Genomic DNA, 22,174 nt, shown 5'->3' on the forward strand with positions numbered 1-22,174 from the left:
TGATAACTTCCCCTTTTTCAATTCTGATTTTGTTAATTAGTATCTTCTCTCTTTTTATCTTAGTGAGTCTAGCCAAGGGTTTGTCAATTTTGTTAATCTTTTCAAAGAACCAGTTTTATGTCACATTAATTTTTTCTATTGTCTTTTTGTTCTCTATTTCATTTAGTTCTGCTCTGCTTTTTGTTATTACCTTTCTTCTGCTGACCTTGGGTTTCAGTTGTTCTTGTTTTTCTAGTTCTTTAAGGTGTAACTTGATGTTATTTATTTGGGATTTTTCTTGTTTCTTGAGATAGGCCTGTAATGATATAAATTTCCCTCTTAAAACTGCTTTTGCTGCATCCCAAAAATTTTGGTAGGATGTATTTTCATTGTCATTTGTTTCTATGTATCTTTTGATCTCCCCTCTAATTTCTTCTTTGACCCAGTCGTTCTTTAAAAGTATGTTGTTTAATCTCCATGTATTTGTGTTTTCCTGCTTTCTTTTCGCAGTTGATATCCAATTTCAAACCTTGTGGTCAGAAAATATGCTTGGTACGATTTCAATCTTCTTAAATTTGCTGAGGCTGATTTTATGTCCCAATATATGGTCTATCCTTGAGAATGTTCCATGTACACTCGAAGAGAATGTATAGTCTAATGTTTTAGGATGAAGTGCTCTATATATGTCAATTATGTCCATTTCATCTAATGTGTCATTTAGGGCTGCTATTTCGTTATTTATTTTCTGTTTGGATGATCTATCCATAGCTGTCAATGATGTATTTAAGTCCCCTAGTAGAACTGTGTTTTGGCCAATTTCTCCCTTTAGTTCTGTTAGTAGTTGCTTGGTATATTTTGGTGCTCCCTGATTGGGGGCAAAAATATTAATGACTGTTATGTCTTCTTGTTGTATAGTTCCCTTTACCATTATGAAATGTGCATCTTTGTCTCTTGTTACCTTTTTCACCCCGAAGTCTATTTCATCTGATATCATTATGGCTACACCTGATTTTCTCTGGGTACCATTTGCTTGGAGTGTCAATTTCCACCCTTTCACTTTGAGTCTATGCTTGTCCTTGTAGCTGAGATGTGTCTCTTGGAGACAGCATATGGTTGGGTTTAGTTTTCTGATGTAATCTGCTACTCTGTTCCTTTTTTTTATTCTTTTTTTTTTTAAATTAATTTTATTGGGGTGACAATTGTTAGTAAATTTACATAGATTTCAGGTGTACAATTCTGTATTACATCGTCTATAAATCCCATTGCGTGTTCACCACCCAGAGTCAGTTCTCCTTCCATCACCATATATTTGATCCCCTTTACCCTCATCACCCACCCCCCACCCCCTTACCCTCTGGTAACCACTAAATTATTGTCTGTGTCTATGAGTTTTTGTTTCTCATTTGTTTGTCTTGTTCTTTTTGGTTTATATACCACATATCAGTGAAATCATAGGGTTCTCTGCTTTTTCTGTCTGACTTATTTCACTTAGCATTATTCTCTCGAGATCCATCCATGTTGTCACAAATGCTCCTATATCATCTTTCCTTAACGCCGAATAGTATTCCATTGTGTATAAGTACCACAACTTCTTTATCCATTCATCTATCGAAGGACATTTTGGTTGTTTCCATGTCTTGGCCACCGTAAACAAAGCTGCAATGAACATTGGAGTACACGTGTCTCTATAGAGAAATGCTTTTATATTTTTTTGGTAGATACCCAGGAGAGTGATTGCTGGGTCATATGGTAATTCTATTCGTAATTTTTTGAGGAACCTCCACACTGCCTTCCATAGCGGCTGCTCCAGTCTGCATTCCCACCAACAGTGTATGAGAGTTCCTTTTTCTCCACAGCCTCTCCAACACTTGTTACTATTTGTTTTGTTGATGAAAGCCATTCTGACTGGGGTGAGGTGATATCTCATTGTGGTTTTCATTTGCATTTCTCTGATGATTAGCGATGTTGAGCATTTTTTCATATGTCTATTTGCCATTTGTATATCCTCTTTGGAGAAATGTCTCTTCAGGTCCTCTGTCCATTTTTCAATTGGGTTGTTTGTTTTTTTGTTGTTGAGTTTCATGAGTTCCTTGTATATTTTGGATATTAGCCCCTTATCAGAGGAACTGTTTGCCAAAATCTTCTCCCATTCAGTTGGTTGCCTCATTATTTTGTCAATAGTTTCTTTTGCTGTGCAGAAGCTTTTCAGTTTCATATAATCCCATTTGTTTATTTTAGTTTTTACTTCCATTGCCTTTGGAGTCAAATTCATAAAATGCTCTTTGAACCCAAGGTCCATAAGTTTAGTACCTATGTTTTCTTCAATGCAGTTTATTGTGTCAGGTCTTATGCTTAAGTCTTTGATCCATTTTGAATTAATTTTGGTACATGGTGACAGATAGCAGTCCAGTTTCATTCTTTTGCACGTAGCTATCCAATTCTGCCAGCACCATTTATTGAAGAGGCTGTCTTTTCTCCATTGTATGTTTTTAGCTTCTTTGTCAAAAATTATCTGTCCATATTTATGTGGTTTTATTTCTGGGTTCTCAATTCTATTCCATTGGTCTATGTGTCTGTTTTTCTGCCAATACCAAGCTGTTTTGATTATTGTAGCCCTGTAGTACAAGGAAAAATCAGGGAGTGTGATACCTCCAGTATTGTTCTTTTTTTTTAATATTGCTTTGGCTATTCAGGGTCTTTTGTGGTTCCAAACAAATCTGATGATTTTTTGTTCTATTTCTTTAAAAAATGCCATTGGGATTTTAATGGGGATTGCATTAAATCTGTATATGGCTTTGGGTAATATGGCCATTTTAACTATGTTGATTCTTCCAATCCATGAGCACGGAATGTCTTTCCATTTCTTTGTGTCTTCTTCAATTTCTTTCAAAAATGTCTTATAGTTTTCAGCATATAAATCCTTCACATCCTTGGTTAAGTTTATTCCTAGGTATTTTATTCTTTTTGTTGCAATTGCAAAAGGAATTGTTTTTTCTATCTCTTTTTCTGAGATTTCATTGTTGGTATATAAGAAAGCAATGGACTTTTGTACGTTGATTTTGTAGCCAGCAACTTTACTGTATTCATTGATTGTTTCTAATAGCTTTTTGGTGGAGTCTTTAGGGTTTTCTATATATAGCATCATGTCATCTGCAAAGAGTGACAATTTAACTTCTTCCTTCCCAATTTGGATGCCTTTTATTTCTTTCTCTTGCCTGATAGCTCTGGCGAGGACTTCCAACACTATGTTGAAAAGCAGAGATGATAGGGGACAACCTTGTCGTGTTCCTGAACGTAGAGCAAAGGGCTTCAGCTTTTCACCATTAATTATGAGATTAGCTGAGGGCTTGTCATATATGGCCTTTATTATGTTGAGGTATTTTCCTTCTATACCAATTTTAGTAAGTGTTTTAATCATAAATGGATGTTGTATCTTATCAAATGCTTTTTCTGCATCAATTGATAGAATCATATGGTTTTTGTCCTTTATTTTGTTTATGTGATGTATCACATTGATGGATTTGCAAATGTTGAACCATCCTTGTGCCCCGGGGATGAACCCCGCTTGGTCGTGATGAATAATCTTTTTAATGCATTGTTGTATTCGATTTGCTAGAATTTTGTTTAGGATTTTAGCATCTGTATTCATCAGAGATATAGGTCTGTAGTTTTCTTTTTTTGTGTTGTCCTTACCAGGTTTTGGTATCAGGGTAATGTTGGCCTCATAAAATGAGTTAGGGAGTACTGACTCTTCTTCAATTTTTTGGAAGAGTTTGAGCAGGATTGGTATTAGATCCTCTTTGAAGGTTTGGTAGAATTCACTGGTGAAGCCGTCTGGTCCAGGACTTTTGATTTTGGGAAGGTTTTTGATGACTGATTCAATTTCGTTACTGGTGATCGGCCTGTTAAGATTTTCCAGTTCTTCATGATTCAGCCTTGGAAGGCTATATGTTTCTAAGAACTTGTCCATTTCTTCTAAGTTATTAAATTTGGTGGCATATAGTCCTTCATAGTATTCTTGGATAATCCTTTGTATTTCTGTGGTGTCCGTGATAACTTCCCCTTTTTCATTTCTGATTTTGTTAATTAGTGTCTTCTCTCTTTTTATCTTAGTGAGTCTAGCCAAGGGTTTGTCGATTTTGTTAATCTTTTCAAAGAACCAGCTTTTTGTCACATTAATTTTTTCTATTGTCTTTTTGTTCTCTATTTCATTTAGTTCTGCTCTGATTTTTGTTATTTCCTTTCTTCTGCTGACCTTGGGTTTCGCTTGTTCTTCTTTTTCTAGTTTTTTAAGGTGTAACATGAGGTTATTTATTTGGGATTTTTCTTGTTTCTTGAGATAGGCCTGTAAGTATATAAATTTCCCTCTTAAAACTGCTTTTGCGGCATCCCAAAAATTTTGGTAGGATGTATTTTCATTGTCGTTTGTTTTTATGTATCTTTTGAGCTCTCCTCTAATTTCTTCTTTGACCCAGTCGTTCTTTAAAAGTATGTTGTTTAATCTCCATGTATTTGTGTTTTTTCCTGCTTTCTTTTTGCAGTTGATATCCAATTTCAAAGCTTTGTGATCAGAGAATATGCTTGGTATGATTTCAATCTTCTTAAATTTGCTGAGGCTGATTTTGTGTCCCAATATATGGTCTATCCTTGAGAATGTTCCATGTACACTAGAAAAGAATGTATAGTCTGATGTTTTAGGATGAAGTGCTCTATATATGTCAATTATGTCCAATTCATCTAATGTGTCATTTAGGGCTGCGATTTCGTTATTTATCTTCTGTTTGGATGATCTATCCATAGCTGTCAATGATGTATTTAAGTCCCCTAGTATAATTGTGTTTTGGTCAATTTCTCCCTTTAGTTCTGTTAGTAGTTGCTTGGTGTATTTCGGTGCTCCCTGATTGGGGGCATAAATATTGATGACTGTTATGTCTTCTTGTTGTATAGTCCCCTTTACCATTATGAAATGTCCATCTTTGTCTCTTGTTATCTTTTTCACCCTGAAGTCTGTTTCATCGGAAATCATTATGGCTACACCTGATTTTCTCTGGGTTTGCTTGGAGTGTCAATTTCCACCCTTTCACTTTGAGTCTATGCTTGTCCTTGTAGCTGAGATGTGTCTCTTGTAGGCAGCATATGGTTGGGTTTAGTTTTTTGATCCAATCTGCTACTCTGTGTCTCTTTATTGGTGAGTTCAGTCCATTTACATTTAGGGTGATTATTGATATGTGAGGATTTCCTGTCATTCTGTCTTTAGTTTTCTGGTAAGGCTGTGTCTCCATTGTTTCTTTGCCTTTTTGTTGTTGTCAGTTATTTCTGTGTGGTGGTATTCTATGATGTTTCCCTCTGTTTCTTCTTTTATTACAGTATATATTTCAGATTTGGATGTTTTTTGAGTGGTTACCCTTGAGTTTATGTAAAAGAAACTTTGATATTTAGAGTATTCCAGTTTCTTCAGTACGCTTACTTTCTCTATTCCCATATTCCAGTTCAGGCCTTTACGCTCCCCCTTTTTATGTTTCGGTTGCCACAAGTTGACCCTGTTGATGGTGGTCTAATAGCCTCCTTTAGTATTTCTTGTAGTGCAGGTTGTGTATTAGAAAATTCCCTCAGCTTCTGGATGTCTGGAAAGGTCTTTATTCCTCCTTCATATCTAAAAGAGATCTTTGCTGGATATATTATTCTTGGCTCGTGATTTCTCTCTTTCAATAGTTTGAATATTTGGTTCCACTCCCTCCTAGCTTGTAGAGTTTCTGCTGAAAAATCTGATGATAATCTAATGGGCTTTCCTTTGTAAGTTACCATCTTCTTTTCCCTGGCTGCCTTGAGGATTCTTTCTTTGTCATTAATTTTAGACAGCTTCAATACAATGTGCTTTGGTGAAGGCCTGTTGGGATTGAGGTAATTAGGTGTTCTATTTGCTTCTTGGATTCGAGGATCCAGTTCTGTCCACAAGTTTGGGAAGTTCTCATCGACGATTTGTTTGAATATATTCTCTGTTCCCTTCCCTCTTTCTTCTCCTTCTGGTATGCCCATTATTCTTATATTGCTCTTTCTGATGGAGTCAGAAAGTTCTTGTAGAGTTCTTTCATTTCTTTTAAGTCTCAAGTCTCTGTCTTCTTCCCTCTGTGTAAATTCCAGGTTCCTATCTTCGATGTCACTGATTCTTTCCTCCATCTGGTCAACTCTACTACCTAAGCTGGATATTTTATTGTTAATTTCTTCTATTGAGTTCTTAATCTCCAGAAATTCTATTTGGTTCTTTTTCAAGATTTCAATCTCTTTTGTAAAATGCTCATGGTGTTCTTTGATTGTGTTTCTGAGTTCATTAAACTGCCTTTCTGTGTTTTCTTGCATCTCGTTCAGTTTTTTTAGAATTGCGATCTTGAATTCTTTGTCATTTAAATCACAAAGGTCCATATCTCTAAGTTCCTTTTCTGGAGACTTTTCACTTTTTTTCTGAGCTATCTTGTTGCCTTGGTTATTCATGGCAATCACTGATTTACTATTTCTCTTCCTAGACATCTACAGGAGTGTCTTCTGTAACAGGTTGATAGGTATGCGAAGAGCTTTTGAAGTCCCAAAGCTCTTCCTGCACTAGATTCAGAGCCCGTGTGTTTCAGCAGTTCTGTTTACTCCTGCAGGGATCCGCCCAGATAGCTGGGGCCAGGGGCGGGGTGAGTTGTGAGAGGTGGCCCAGAGCAATGGCGGCGACCACCACCACGGCCAGTCCTGCTTCCACAGCTCCCTCCCCTTTGCCGGAACTAGTTGAGCTGCGAATCTGTGTCTGTGGTCCACAGTTCTCAGAGCAGCAAATATTCTGTCCTTTGATCCGACACTGCTACTTAACGCTTCTAGCACCGGGCAGGTGGGGGCGGGGCGAGCTCTGGGAGGGTAGGGAGGGGGCGGCTAGTCTCAGTGCCCAAGGCTTCCGTTCTCCGCTCGGCAGTGAGGGCTTAAACCACCGACCTCAGCACTCCTCCCTCAGTCTTTGCTCCGAGGTCTGCCGTGAGCGAGCGTTGTGTTCAGCGGTTTTGTATGCTGCCCCCTCAGCCCTGTGGGCCGTAAGCGGAGCCCTAGCAGTCCGAGTCCTTCCCTCTCCCGCAGCTGCGGAAGATCCGGGAGAAGCGGGCTCCGAGCACTGAGCTAGGTCTGCGTCCTGCGCCCGCGCGGCTCCGTCTCTGCACTTCTCCTCTCCCTCCTCCCCCGCTCGCGCGATTCTCCCACCTGGAGGTGAATTCAATAGTCGGCCTCTTCATCTTGCCTGTCTGCTGTGCAAGGAGTCCTTTGTGGAGTTATTGTTGTCCGATTCGTTGTAAATTCCAGGGGAGCGTTACAGAGGCTCACCTCACGCTGCCATTTTTTTTTATCTCTGTGTTTTCTAATCTATCACTCTGTTCCTTTTTATTGGTGAGTTCAGTCCATTTACATTTAGGGTGATTATTGATACGTGAGGATTTCCTGTTATTCTATCTTTAGTTTTCTGGTAAGGATGTGTCTCCATTGTTTCTTTGCCTTTTTGTTGTTGTCTATTATTTCTGTGTGGTGGTATTCTATGATGTTTCCCTCTGTTTCTTTTATTATTACAGTATATATTTCAGTTCTGGATTTTGTTTTTTGAGTGGTTACCCTTAAGTTTTTGTAAAAGAAAGTTTGATATTTAGAGTATTCCATTTTCTTCAGCACGCCTACTTTCTCCATTCCCATATTCCGGTTCAGGCCTTTACTCTCCCCCTTTTTATGTTGCCACAAATTGTCCCTGTTGATGGTTGTCGAATAGCCTCCTGTAGTATTTCTTGTAGTGCAGGTCGTGTATTAGAAAATTCCCTCTTATTCTTTTGTTGTTTTTGGTTTATATACAACATATCAGTGAAATCATAGGGTTCTCTGCTTTTTCTGTCTGACTTATTTCGCTTAGCATTATATTCTCAAGATCCATCCATGTTGTCACAAATGTTCCTATATCATCTTTCCTTAATGCCGAATAGTGTTCCATTGTGTATATATACCACAACTTCTTTATCCATTCATCTATCGAAGGACATTTTGGTTGTTTCCATGTCTTGGCCACCGTAAACAAACCTGCAATAAACATCGGAGCACACTTAGTGGTTACCAGAGTGTAAGGGTGGTGGGGGGAGGGAGATGAGGGTAAGGGGGATCAAATATATGGTGATGGAAGGAGAACTGACTCTGGGTGGTGAACACACAATGGGATTTAAAGATGATGTAATACAGAATTGTACACCTAAAATTATGTAATTTCATTAACAATTGTCACCCCAATAAATAAATTTACAAAAAAAGAAAAGAAAAAAAAAGAAATTTACCTCAGCTTCTGTATGTCTGCAAATGTCTTTATTCCTCCTTCATATCTAAAGGGTATCTTTGCTGGATACATTATTCTTGGCTCATAATTTCTCTCTTTCAATAGTTTGAATATTTGGTTCTCCTCCCTCCGGGCTTGTAGAGTTTCTGCTGAAAAATCTGATGATAATCTAATGGGCTTTCCTTTGTAGGTTACCATCTTCTTTTCCCTGACTGCCTTGAGGATTCTTTCTTTGTTGTTGATTTTAGACAGCTTCAATACAATGTGCCTTGGAGAAGGCCTGTTGGGATTGAGGTAATTCGGTGTTCTATTTGCTTCTTGGATTCGAGGATCCAGTTCTGTCCACAAGTTTGGAAAGTACTCATCAACAATTTGTTTAAATATATTCTCTGTTCCCTTCTCTCTTTCTTTTCCTTCTGGTATGCCCATTATTCTTATATTGCTCTTTCTGATGGAGTCAGAAAGTTCTTGTAGAGTTCTTTCATTTCTTTTAAGTCTCAAGTCTCTTTCTTCTTTCATCTGTGTCATTTCCAGGTTTCTATCTTCGATGTCACTGATTCTTTCCTCCATCTGGTCAGCTCTACTACCTAAGCTGGTTATGTCATTCTTAATTTCTTCTAGTAAGTTCTTAATCTCCAGAAATTCCATTTGGTTATCTTTCAAAATTTCAATCTCTTTCGTAAAATGCTCATGTTGTTCTTTTATTGCGTTTCTGAGTTCATTAAATTGCCTTTCTGTGTTTTCTTGCATCTCGTTGAGTTTTTTCAGAACTGCAATCTTGAATTCTCTGTTATTTAAGTCACATATTTCCATATCTTTAAGTTCCTTTTCTGGAGACTTTCATTTTCTTTCTGAGCTGTCTTATTGTCTTGGTTATTTATGGCAATTACTGATTTATTATTTCTCTTCCTAGGCATCTACAGGAGTGGCTTCTGCCACAGATTGATAGGAAGAGGTCTTTCTTTTGTTTTCCAATACTTGTTGGCAGAATGTTTTTTTTTTTTTTTTTTTTTTTTTTTTTATTAATTAATTTATTTATTAGTTTCAGGTGTACAAAACAAGGTAATACTTAGACGTTCATCATTTATATCCCTCATACTGTGAACCCCCCTCCCCCCATCCACTATCCCTCCGACCTCACACTGAACCATCACATTATATATATAAAATTATAGTTGGCATTCATTAATGTTTAGCTTCTGATGTACAATGCCATGATCAGGTATCCACAGTATCCCTGAGGTGGTCTCCCAAATAGGACGCATGTCCATCGGATACCCAACAAAATCTTTACAACATTATAGAATACCTTCCCCAAATTAATTTTCAAAAGAAAAACCCTGAGGCCATCTTGTGGTTACCAGCTGCTTCCAAATCCCTTCACCTTTCCCCTTATCCCCAACCCCCTCCCACACACCCATCTAACCACTCTCGGTTTTTTCTCTGCGTCCCCAAAACTGACTCTGATTAGTTCATTCACATAGTCTTTTCTTTAGATTCCATATATAAGTGAGATCATATGGTACTTGTCTTTCTCTTTCTGACTTATTTCACTTAACATAATGTTCTCTAGATCCATCCATGTTGCTGCAAATGATAAGATTTCTTTCTTCTTTATGGCTGCGTAATACTCCATTGTATAAATGTACCACAGCTGGCAGAATGTTTTATTTTCTCTCCTGACTGCAGCCTTTTTTTTTTCCACTCTCACACAGTAGTGCTATATTTTCTCTGAACTATTCCAGCTTCTCACACAATGGGGGGATTCCCTGGGAGATAGGGTTCTCCTGTGTTAATAGTTCACCTGGGTTACAGGACGCAGTGTCCACGTGTGTATGCGCAGAGCTTTTGAAGTTCCAAAGCTCTTCCTGCGCCAGATTCGGAGACTGTATGTTTCAGCAGTTCTGTTTACTCCTGCAGGGATCTGCCCAGATAGGGGGGACCAGGGGCGGAATGAGTCGTGAGAGGTGACCCAGAGCAATGGCGGCAAGCACCACCACAGCCAGTCCTGCTTCCATAGCTCCCTTCCCTTTGCCGGAACTAGTTGGGCTGCGAATCTGTGTCTGCCAACCTCAGTTCTCAGAACAGCAAATATTCTCTTCTTTTGATCTGACACTGCTACTGTTCAGCTTCTAGCACCAGGCAGGTGGGGGCAGGGCGAGCTCTGGGAGGGTAGGGAGTGAGCAGCTAGTCTCAGTGCCTAAGGCTTCAGTTCTCTGCTTGGCAGTGAGGGCTTAAACCACCGTTTTCAACCCTCTTCCTTCAGTCTTTCCTCCGAGGTCTCTGCCGTGAGCGTTCGGTTCAGCCGTGTTATATGCTGCCCCCTCAGCCCTGTGGGCCATAAGCGGAGCCCTAGCAGTCCGAGTTCTTCCCTCTCCTGCAGCTGCGGTAGTTCCAGGATGCAGCGAGCTCGGAGCACTGAGCTAGGTCTGTGTCCTGCGCCCACGTGGCTTCGTCTCTGCACTTCTCCCTTCCCTCCTCCCCCGCTTGTGCGATTCTCCCACCTTTAGGTGAATTCAGTAGTGGGCCTGTTTGTCTTGCTTCTCTGCCCTGCAGGTTGTCCTTTGTGGTGTAATTGTTGTTCAATTAGTTGTAAATTCTAGGGAAGCTCTACAGAGGCTCACCTCACGCCCCTATTTTTCGTATCAACTAACATTTTTTAGGATTGCAGGTGTGTGGTAAGATAAAAAAGCAGCCAGACTTTAGTCGGTCTGATTAGTTTTTAAATTTCTAGAGATAATGCATCACTTATCGATATGCCCAGTGTGACTCCCACCCACTGCCATTCTTGATTCTCCATTGGACTCTTGGGCCATCTTTACATCTATTTCCTGACCTGCACCTGATCTCTTTAGTGTTTCTTTCCTGAGGTTAGCTTGCCTGCCATCTTGATACCTATAACAATTCTCTCTCCCACTGGACTCTGCCTTCCCTTGCCCCTTTGATTCGATAATTTCTAGCTAGTCTGGGTGAAAACTTCTCACAGTCTTGCCCCAGATTCTGTTCCTGTGACTAGATGTTCATGGTGAGTATCCCTGCTGAATTTCTCAGGCCCTAAGAATAGAGATGAGACGGGGAGATGTATAGAGTATATTCTGAACCTCCACCACTCCTCAAAGGGATGGATGCAGAGAAAATGTTCAGTGAAGAACATTAAAGGAGAGTGTAAAATGGGATTTGAAAGGTGAGATATAGGGTCAGGGTTACATAAGATCTGTGGGGATGAAGCCCCAAAAAGCAGTTTCCAGGCTCTCGGCCTCACATAGAAAGGTGCTGGCTCGGGTAGTAAATGGCCATCAACTGTAATCAGATGGCCATCAGCTGTGGCTAGTTGGCCGTCAGCTGTAATCTGTAAGCCATTGGCCACTAATATAACTGCTGTGGTACGCTAGCAGAAAAAATGGGGGCTAGCAAGAAGATGGTGGCTGGCAAGCGTGGACTGCTGTTAGGACGGCAGGTTTCAGATTATGTAGATCCTGCTTCCTGTGTCTCCAGCCCAGCCGCCAGTGAGAATATAGTAGTATGACTCCCCTACCTATAGCTCCGTGGGTGTTCCTTTTTGGCCTCACCATGTCCTGCGTTCTTATGTGGGAAGTGGGAGCTGAGACCCCGCCGACGCCCCGCATGACAAATGGCGCAGCGAGCAGTGTCCCCTGCACGATACATGGCATAGTTGGCAGGATACAGTGCTGGCCAAAGCTGTCCGAAGCACAGTGTAGCAGTTTGTGCGTATGAAAGCTCAGTCTGAGGAAGACCAGGAGGAGCAGCTGCCGGAGAGCTCGATCCCCGTGGAGGGTGGAAAGATGTGGATGGTTCCCCAACCAGCAGAGGCCGGAGAAAGTGAAGGTTGTTGCCGCCCTGTGGGCTGGGAACTGCTTGCTGAGGCAGCCCGGATACGGGACTTGTCCAGGAGGAAACGCTTGCTGAGTCCTTTGTGGGAGATGAGGGTGAGGTCAAGGTCATCCCTCACCCCCAGAACAGCCCTGGCGAATGACTATGGACTATGGGGAATTGCCTTCCATCCCTAATTTAATGAACTACTTGACTGTTTGGGAACATACCACCATGTAGTGGAACTGGTGGATGTTTGCTTTTGTGTCTTGACCGGCCGCCATCGAGAATATGTAAGTACCTTGACTGTGAGCCACTGTTTTTCCAGCACGGTACCCCGAGAGGCCCAGAGAGAGTGGCAGTGTCCTGAGAGGCCCTGGCTGTGTCCAGGAAGTCTGGCTGTGCCCAGAGAGAGTGGCAGTTCCCTGAGAGGCCCTGGCTGAGTCCAGGAAGTCTGGCTGAGCCCAGAGAGATTGGCAGTGCCCTGAGAAACCATGTCTGTGCCTGGAGAGACATGTGGTACCCTAAGAAGCCCAGGAAGTCTGGCTATGCCCAGAAGTACTGGGGTGGGGCCCTGAGAAACCCTGGCTGTGCCCAGAGATATTGGTGGTACCCTAAGAAGCCCAGGAAGTCTGGCTGTGCCCAGAAGTACTGGGGTGGTGCCCTGAGAAACCCTGGCTGTGCCCGGGGCGACAGGTGGTACCCTAAGTAGCCCAGGAAGTCTGGCTGTGCCCAGAAGTACTGGTGGTGCCCTGAGAAACCCTGGCTGTGCTCAGAGACCCTGGCTGTGTCCAGAATATTGCATTCACCTCCAGGCTCCTCGCACAGGGCTCCTCACGGAAGATGCTTGTCGCGTAGATTGTTGGCGAGATCCTGTAGGGGTAGAGTGTGGGGACAAAGCCCCAAAAAGCAATTTCCAGGCTCTCAGCCGCACATAGAAAGGTGCTGGCTCAGGTAGTAAATGGCCATCAAGTGTGATTGGATGGCCATCAGCTGTGGCTAGTTGGCCGTCAGCTGTAACCCATGAGCCATTGGCCACTAATATCACTGCTCTGGCTACGCTAGTAGCAAATGGGGGCTTGCAAGAGTGGATTGCAGAGAGGTGGATGCTGCCGGTGAGAATATAGTGATATGACTCCCCTACTTATGGCTCCGTGGGTGTTCCTTTTTGGCCTTACTGTGTCCTGCGTTCTTATGTGGGGAGCGGGACCAGAGACCCCGTCTGACACCCCACACGACACATATGCACACACTTCTTTTGGGCATAAACCTAGGAGTAGAATTGCTGGTGTAATAGGTTCACTTATGTTCAGCTTTCATATTGCCAAACAGTGCGTGCACCACTTTAGACTTGTATCAGCAGTGCATGATAGCTCCAGTTGTTCCTCACCAACACTCAGTGTTTTCTGTCTGCAGCATATAGTAAAAATTCTGTGCTCAGTCTTCCAAATTTTAACTCCTTCAAAATCACAAATTATTTTTCCTTCTGATTCCACTTCTTTCCTGATCCTTCTGTTTCTTTTGCTGGCTCCTCTTGTTTTGCCTACTCTTTATACATGTTATCTTTTTCCTAAGGATCCATCTTCTTCCATTATTATTCTAACTACACTAGACAATTAATTCAATTTTACAGTCGGCAAATGATGAGTCCCTACTATGTGCTAGTGGTTGTGCTTGCTGATGAGCATAATAGACCTGGTTTCTGTCCTTAAGTCTAATTGAGAATGCAAGCATTTAGCAGGTAAAGCATTTAGCAGGTAAAGCATTTAGCAGGTAAAGGACTTTATAATTACACATCACAATCACTTTCATGAAGGAAAGGAAATGAGTACTATGAGTGTAACGTGGGGACTTAATTTGGGTTGAAAGTTTAGGAAAAATCCCTTTGAGGGATCTGAGGTAGAAAGTTGAATAGATGGCAAAGGGATGGGTGTTGGGAATCAGTGTACATGAAGACACAGACAGAGGAAAATGCTTGGAGCATTCGGAGACCATGGGAAAGCCAGTTTTGGAATCTGGGGAGCAAAGTAGCTTGCTGTGAGTCTAGAAAGGGAGGCAGCAAACAGAACATGTAGAACCTTGTAGACCATGTTAAGCATTTTGTATTTTGTTACAAGTGCAATGGGAAACAATTGAAAGGATATAGAGTAGGATGTCTACATGTCCTGATGGGTTTTGTCACATTACTCAGGCTGCTATGTAGGGAAGAGATTGGAAAGAGTCAAGAGTGGAAGCAAAGAGACCAGTTGGAAGGTTACTGCAGTAATTCAGAGAAGAGACAAAGATAGCTAGTAGTTGGGCAGTAGAATGGAGATGGAGAGAAATGGACACAGGTGAGAGAAAATTGGTGAGGAGAGGGAGCAGAATGGGCATGATCTGGTTTCCCCTTGGAGGTGGTGGGTATGAGGAAGGAGTTGGTAAACTTGTTTCCCAGATTCAGAACTTGAGCAGTTGAATGGTTAGAGGAGCCATTCTCCTGGTTGAGGGAGATTAGAGATGATGCAGATTTGGATATGGGGAGAATCACAAGTTTTAGTAAAATTTTTTTATGCTTTTGAGACATACAGGTGGACACGGCCGATGGACAGTTTGGTGCTGAGCTATTTCATTCTCAACAGTTTAGTTTGTCCCAGGACTCTCCAGTCATTGAAGGTAAGGCATCCCATTGCTTCAGGGGATGGCAGACATAGTAGCTAAGAACAAACGTGTTCAGGAGTAGCCTTGCTTTCAAAGTAGATTACTTAAAAAAAGCACAAACAAACAAAAAAACAAGCATAGGGATTTTCCAGTTAAGATAATCGTGTAGGTAAATGCTATGCTTGCCTCTTCTCATGACCACATCAGAATTACAACTAAAATACAGAACAACCATCACTGAATCACCTGAAGTCTAGCTGAACAAAAGTCCTACATCTAAGGACATACAGAAGAAGCCACCTCAAGACTGGTAGGAGGGGCGGAGATGCAGAACAGGCTAGTCCTACAACCACGTGTGGCAGTTAAAAATTGGGGGAGATATCTCAGCTGCAGAGGTCCCCCATGTGGAACCAGGAGTTTCAGTCCCACACCTAGCTCCCCAGCCTAGGGTTCCAGTGCTGGGAAGAGAAATGCCCAAAACTTCTGGCTATGAGAACCACTAGAAATTGTAGCTGAGTGAGATGGAGGGCAGTTGGAGTCCAAGGAGTTCCTCTTAAAGAGCCCACTCATGAACTTACTTGCTGACCGACTCACTTGCTCTGAGCTCCAGTGCTGGGGCAGCAGGTCTAAAGGTGCCAGGAACATACAGGGAGAAAATGAATCGTCTGGCTGCAGGATGAGGGCTGGAGGGGCAGCTTTCTCCCAGACGGAAGTGCTGGTAGAAACCATTATCTCTTTGTTTAGCCCTCCTGCCTCCTAATGTCCAGATGCAGGCAGCCACCATAGCTGAGTCTCCTCCAACCTGGCTGACATTTTTTGCCCTTGCACTGGTGATTTCCTAAGACTTGGCCACAGCCAACTTTTGGGCCCACCCAAGCTGCTTCTTGTTGCTTTTCCATACAAATGGCCTGTCTTGGCTCATGCTGTGGACTTTCCTAAAATCTCTCAAAGGTTCACAAACCCAAACAAGAAGCACCTGTCCTCGTTGTACCGCATACCACTTGCTGAGCAGCCCCAAGTCTGGCACTAGCGGCAGCCAGCCCCATTCATGGCTTGGCTTCTCAAGTACCTTCAAGCACAGTGCAGGTGGCTGCCATCTGTGGATTGCTTTGTGGTTTATGCCAGGTGGCCCGGGGCAGGGCATAGGCTGTGGTTGAACTTGATCTGCAGCAGCGTCCCTCCCAGGATGCCCCAGGGCCATCACACTTGGTGGTCAGCTTCAGACCACACCAGGGCACCCCCCCAGGTGCCTCTGTGGATGACAAACCCAAAGGGCAGACTGGGCAGGCACCAGAGCCCTGCTAAAGTGAATCCTGCTCAGTAGGATCAGTCCTTGCACAACTCCTCCTCCACAGTAGTCATGACCAGTCCTCACAACCAATCAGCCCAAGGGTCAATCGCTCTCAATGATGTGAAAACAGCAACCAAGGCTCAACAACAACAGGAGGGCACACATGACACATACAAGGGACACACCTGGAGCACCCAGCTCAGGTTACCAGGAAGTCTGAGCCACTGGGCCCCACAGCACAACTACTATATAAGGCCACTCTACTAATACTGGGAGACATAGCAGCCCTACCTAATACATAGACACAAACACAGGGAGGCAGCCAAAATAGGGAGACAAAGAAACATGTCTCAAATGAAAGAACAGAACAAAGATCCAGAAAAAGAACAAAATAAAGTGGAGACAAGCAATCTACCAGACACAGAGTTAAAAACACTGATTATAGAATGTTCAATGATAACAGTGAGAATTTCAGCAAAGAGATAGAAAACATAAAAATAAAGATAGAAAATATGAAAAAGAACCAATCAGAAATGAAGAATAAATAACTAAAATACAGAATATATTAGAGGGAATCAACAGTAGATTAGATGAAGCAGAGGATTGAATCAGCAATTTGTAAGTTAAGGTAGCAGAACACCCCTAATCAGAATAGCAGAAAGAAAAAAAGAATCCAAAAAATGAAAATAGTTCAAGGGACCTCTGGGACAACATCAAGGGTACCAACTTTCATATCATAGGAGTACCAGAAGGAGAAGAGAGACAGTAAGAAATTGCAAACCTATTTGAAGAAATAATGACAGAAAACTTCCCTAATGTAGCAAAGGAAATAGACATACAAGTCCAGGAAGTGCAGAGAGTCCCAAACATGATGAACCCCGAGAGGCCCACACCAAGACACATCATAATTAAAATGCCAAAGTTTAGTGCTCGCTTCGGCAGCACATATACTAAAATGCCAAAGTTTAAAGAAAAAGAGAGAATCTTTAAAGCAGCAACAGAAAAACAGTTAGTTACCTTCATGGGAGCTCCCATAAAATTGTCAGCTGATTTCTCAACAGAAACTTTGCAGGCCAGAGGGATTGGTGCAAAATATTCAATTTGCTAAAAAGCAAGGACCTACAACCAACATTACTGTACCCAGCAAAGCTGTCATTTAGAATCGAAGAACACATAAAGAGCTTCCCAGACAAGAAAAAGCTCAAGTAATTGCCACCAAACTAGTGTTACAAGGAATGTTAGAGGTACTTCTTGGAGAAGAAGAAGAAGGAGGAGGAGGAGGAGGAGGGGGAGGAGGACGAGAAAGAGAAGGAGAAGGAGAAGGAGAAGGAGAAGGAGAAGGAGAAGGAGAAGAAGAATATGAATAATAAAATGGTAATAACTACATATCTATCAATAATCATTTTAAATGTAAATGGATTAAATGCTTTAGTTAAAAGATAGGATGGCTAAATGGATAAGAAAACAAGACCTTTACATATGCTGTCTACAAGAGACTCACTTCAGGTCGAAAGATACACATAAGACGGAAAGCAAAGGGATAGAAAAAGATATTCCATAAAAAAGGAAACAAAGAAACAAACAAACGAAAAACTAGGGTAGCAATATTTATACCCGACAAAATAGATTTTTTAAAAAAGGCTGTAACTAAAGACAAAGATAGACCTAGAAATCCCACTTCTGGATATTTATCTGAAGAAACACAAAGCACTACTTCTAAGCGACATGCGCATCCCTGTATTTTTTCAGCATTATTTACAATGGCCAAGATACGGAAGCAGCTTAAGTGTCCCTCAATATATAAATGGATAAGGAAGAGGTGGTATGTATATATATACATACCATATATATATATATATATATGTATATATATATATATATATATACACACACAATGGAGTATTACTCAGCTGTAAAAAGAGAATGAAATCTTGCTATCTGCAATAACATGGATGGACATAGAGGGTATTGTGCTGAGTAGAGTAAGTGAGACAGAGAAAAACAAATGTCAAAGGATTTCACTATATGTGGAATCTAAGAAACAAAACAAACAAACAAAGGGAAACAACTCATAAATACAGAGAAGATTTTAATTGTTGCCAGATGTGAGGGGGTTGGGTTTATGTGTAAAAAAGGGGGAAATTCAGGTTAGGAAATACAAATTGGTAGTAACAAAATAGTCATGGGGATGTAAAGTATAGCATATACTTTGCATATAGTTAATAATAAAGGAATATAGTCACTAATATTGTGGTAACTATGTATGGTGTCAAATGGGTACTAGATTTATCTCGATGATCACCTTTAAGTTATATAAAAGTCTAATCACTATGCTGTACGCCTGAAACTAATATAATATTATATGTCAACTGTAATTGAAAAATAAAAAAAAATAGTTTGAAAAGGCGGAGGAAAACAAACTCTTTTCATTTGCATGGGACAGATTTTGTAGAAAAAAAGGAAAGAATTTGTGATTTCCAAGGAGGTAAAACTTAGAGAACTGAGCAGAGAGATTTTCCTTTAAGTCTCAGAGGAGAGAGGATGAAAGACATGATGTAATGACAGTTTCCTTCCGCACAGGAAGGCAATGGGCTCTGCCAGCTGAAGGAAAAGAGACAGAGGTTTCGAAGGAGTATGGAGCCAGCAAGGACTAATGAGAGGTAGAAACAAAATACTATGAATGTGACACCACAGAAAAGAGTAAAAAGAAAGTATTTTAGAAAATGAATAATCAACCTCATCAAGTGCTGCCAAGAGATCAACCAAGAAGAGAAGTGCAGAGTCCCTGTTGCATTTAGCCAGATAGAAGTCACTGGTGGTCTTAACAGGAGAAGCCTCAGTGTGGTGGGAGAAGCAGAGAAGAGCGTAGAGTAGATTGAAGAGTAAATGGGGTGAGAAAGGAGAAGCACCTTTGGTGGAACTCTGTGTAGAGACGAGGATGTGTATGGGGACAAGAGAGACATTATTTGGAAGAGGATTACAGAGCAAGAAAAATTTTTCTAAAGACACAACTTCCTAAAGCATGTTTAAGTACAGATGGCTAGGTTGGAGATGCAGGAGCTAAGTCCTACCTTGCCTGTGAAGGCAGGAGGGCATGGATCCATCCACACTCTTGGCTGCTATGGTGGCCATGAAAACCAGCTGCATCGATCGTCTGCTGTGGGAGCATAATTGACTGATGGCCTCAACTGCTGTCCATCTGGATCCATTCCCACATCCCTGCTGAGGCCATGCTTCCCACAGTTCTTCCCAGTACGTGACTAAGCATGGCAGAGGCATTCCTATGGTGATTGTGGCATGAGGACCTCCCTCTGCTCCCCCTGCACCCACCAATAGTCCTGGCTAAACCTTTCTTGGAACTATGCTCCAGTCTGAGACTTTTCCTGTCTGATCCTCCTTTCCCCTTCTTCACAGGTACCACACCTGCCTTATGGTCTGAAGGCTCTCTGCGCTCTATGCCTCCTCCGTTTTTATCCTTCACAGGCATTTCCTTCAATGCATCTCATGTATGTTTAATCCTGTCTTCTCATCTGCTTCTAGGTAGACACAAACCTACAGAGCTACTGACCCCCAAATCAGTCTCTTATCTACGGATCTACTCTGACAGACTTGTCTTTGTAACTTCCAATTGGACAACTTCAACTGGAATATTGCAGTGAGTGATCTCAGCTTATTTCCTCACCATTATTCTTAACCCTTCTGCTGAGTGCTTCGCTCACACTGTTATCAGAGTGATCTTTAAAAATAAACATGTGGTCATGTAATCTTTTAAAACTGAATTAGCTTCATTACTTACTTGCTTTAAATTCTACAGCGGCTTCCCATCATGTGTAAAACGAAACAGAAACTCCTCACCACAGCGTCTTTGACATATAGAATGTTCCCTGGGCTATTTCTTTATCATGCACAGTTTACCCCTTCTTGAAAGCCTTTCCTTTTGCTGTTCCTGGAACATTTTTCCTTCAGATTTTCAGATGGCATGTCCCTCATTTCATTCATGTTTCTGCTCCAATGCCACCTCCTTAGAGAACTTACATGATCCCCTTATCTAAAATTGCATACCCCATCCCTACCTACTGTCATTCTTTATCCCCTTACTCTGCTTCATCTTTTCATTTTTATATTTTTTTATTAAATGTATTGGGGTGACATTGGTTAATAACATTATATAGGCTTCAAGCGTACATTTCTATAATACATCATCTATTGCATTGTGTGTTCACCACCCAGAGTCAGTTCTCCTTCCGTCACTATATATTTGACCCTTTTACCCTCCTCTACCAACCCCCTGACCCCTTACCCTCTGGTAACCACTAAACTGTTGTCTGTGTCTGTGAGTTTTTGTTTGTCTTGTTCCTTTGTTGCTTTCAGTTTTATATCCCACATATGAGTATGAATGAAGTCATATGGTTCTCAATTTTTCCTGTCTGACTTATTTTGCTTAGCATGCTAATCTTGAGGTACATCCACGTTGTTGCAAATGACAGTATTTCATCTTTTCTTATGTCCATAACATATATATATATATATATATATATATATATATATATATATATATATACCACATCTTCTTTATCCATTCATCTATCAAAGACACTTTGGTTGTTTCCATGTCTTGGCCACCATGAATAATGTTTCAATGAACATAGGGATACGTATATCTTTATGGATAAATGTTTTCAGATATTTGGGGCAGATGCCCAGAAGAGAGATTGCTAGGTTGTATAGTAATTCTGTTATTAATTTTTTGAGGAACCTGTTTTCCATAGTGGCTGTACCAATTTACGTTCTCACCAGCAGTGCATGAGGATTCCTTTTTCTCCACAGCCTCTCCAACACTTGTTATTGTTTGTCTTGTTGATGATAGCCATTCTAACAGGTGTGAGGTGGTATCTCATTGTAGTTTTGGTTTCCATTTTCCTAACAGCTAACAACAGCTAGTGAGGTGATTATCTTTTCATATATCTGTTGGTTGTTTGTATGTCTTCTTGGGAGAAGTGTCTGTTCAGGTCCTCTGCCCAAGTTTTAATTGGTTAGTTTTTTTTTCATTGTTGTTGTTCAGTTGTATGAGTTCTTTATATATTTTGGATATTAGCCCTTTATTGGGGTGTTATTTGCAAATATTTTCTCCCGTTAAGTTTGTTGCTTCTTTGTTTTGTTGATAGTTTCTTTTGTTGTACAAAATCTTTTTAGTTTGATGTAGTCCCATCATTTATTTTTGCTTTTACTTCCCTTGCCTTTGGAGTCAAATTCATAATATCCTCTCTGAACCCAAGGTCCATAAGTTTAGTACCTATGCTTTCTTCTATGCAGTTTATTGTTTCAGGTCTGTGTATAGGTCTTTGATCCTTTCTGAGTTAATTTTGGTACATGGTGAGAGACAGCAGTCTAGTTTCATTCTTTTGCACATGCCTTTCCAATTTTCTCAGCACCATTTATTGAGAAGGTTTTCTTTTCTTCATTGTATGTTTTTAGCTCCTTTGTCAAAAATTATCTGTCCATATTTATGTGGGTTTATTTCTAGACTCTCAATTCTATTCATTGGTTTGTGTGTCCATTAGTTTTTTCTTTTTTTCCTTTTTGCTAGTACCATGCTGTTTTGATTATGGTAGCTTTCTAATATAAATTGAAGTCAAAAAGTATGATACCTCTAGCCTTGTTCTTTTTATGTCAGGATTGCTTTGGCTATTTGGGGTCTTTTGTGATTCCATACAAATCTGATGATTTCTAGTTCTATTTCTTTAAAAAACACCATTGGGATTTAGATGGGGATTGCATTAAATTTGTATACTGCTTTGGGTAATATGGCCATTTTAACTATTTTAATTTTCCAATCCATAATCATGGAATATTTTTCCATTTCTTCGTGTTTTCTTCAATTTTTAAAAATAATGTCATAGTTTTCTGTGTATAGGTCCTTCACATTTTTTGTTAAGTTTATTCCTAAGTATTTTATTCTTTTTGTCACTTCTTTTTCTGAAATTTCATTGTTAGTATATAGTAAAACAATGGATTTTTGTACACTGATTTTGTATCCTGCAAGTTTACTGTACTTGTTTATTGTTTCTAACAGTTTTTTTGGTGGAGTCTTTGGGATTTTCTATATA

This window comes from Rhinolophus hipposideros (genome assembly GCF_964194185.1).
Source record: "Rhinolophus hipposideros genome assembly, chromosome: 7".
Taxonomy (NCBI): domain Eukaryota; kingdom Metazoa; phylum Chordata; class Mammalia; order Chiroptera; family Rhinolophidae; genus Rhinolophus; species Rhinolophus hipposideros.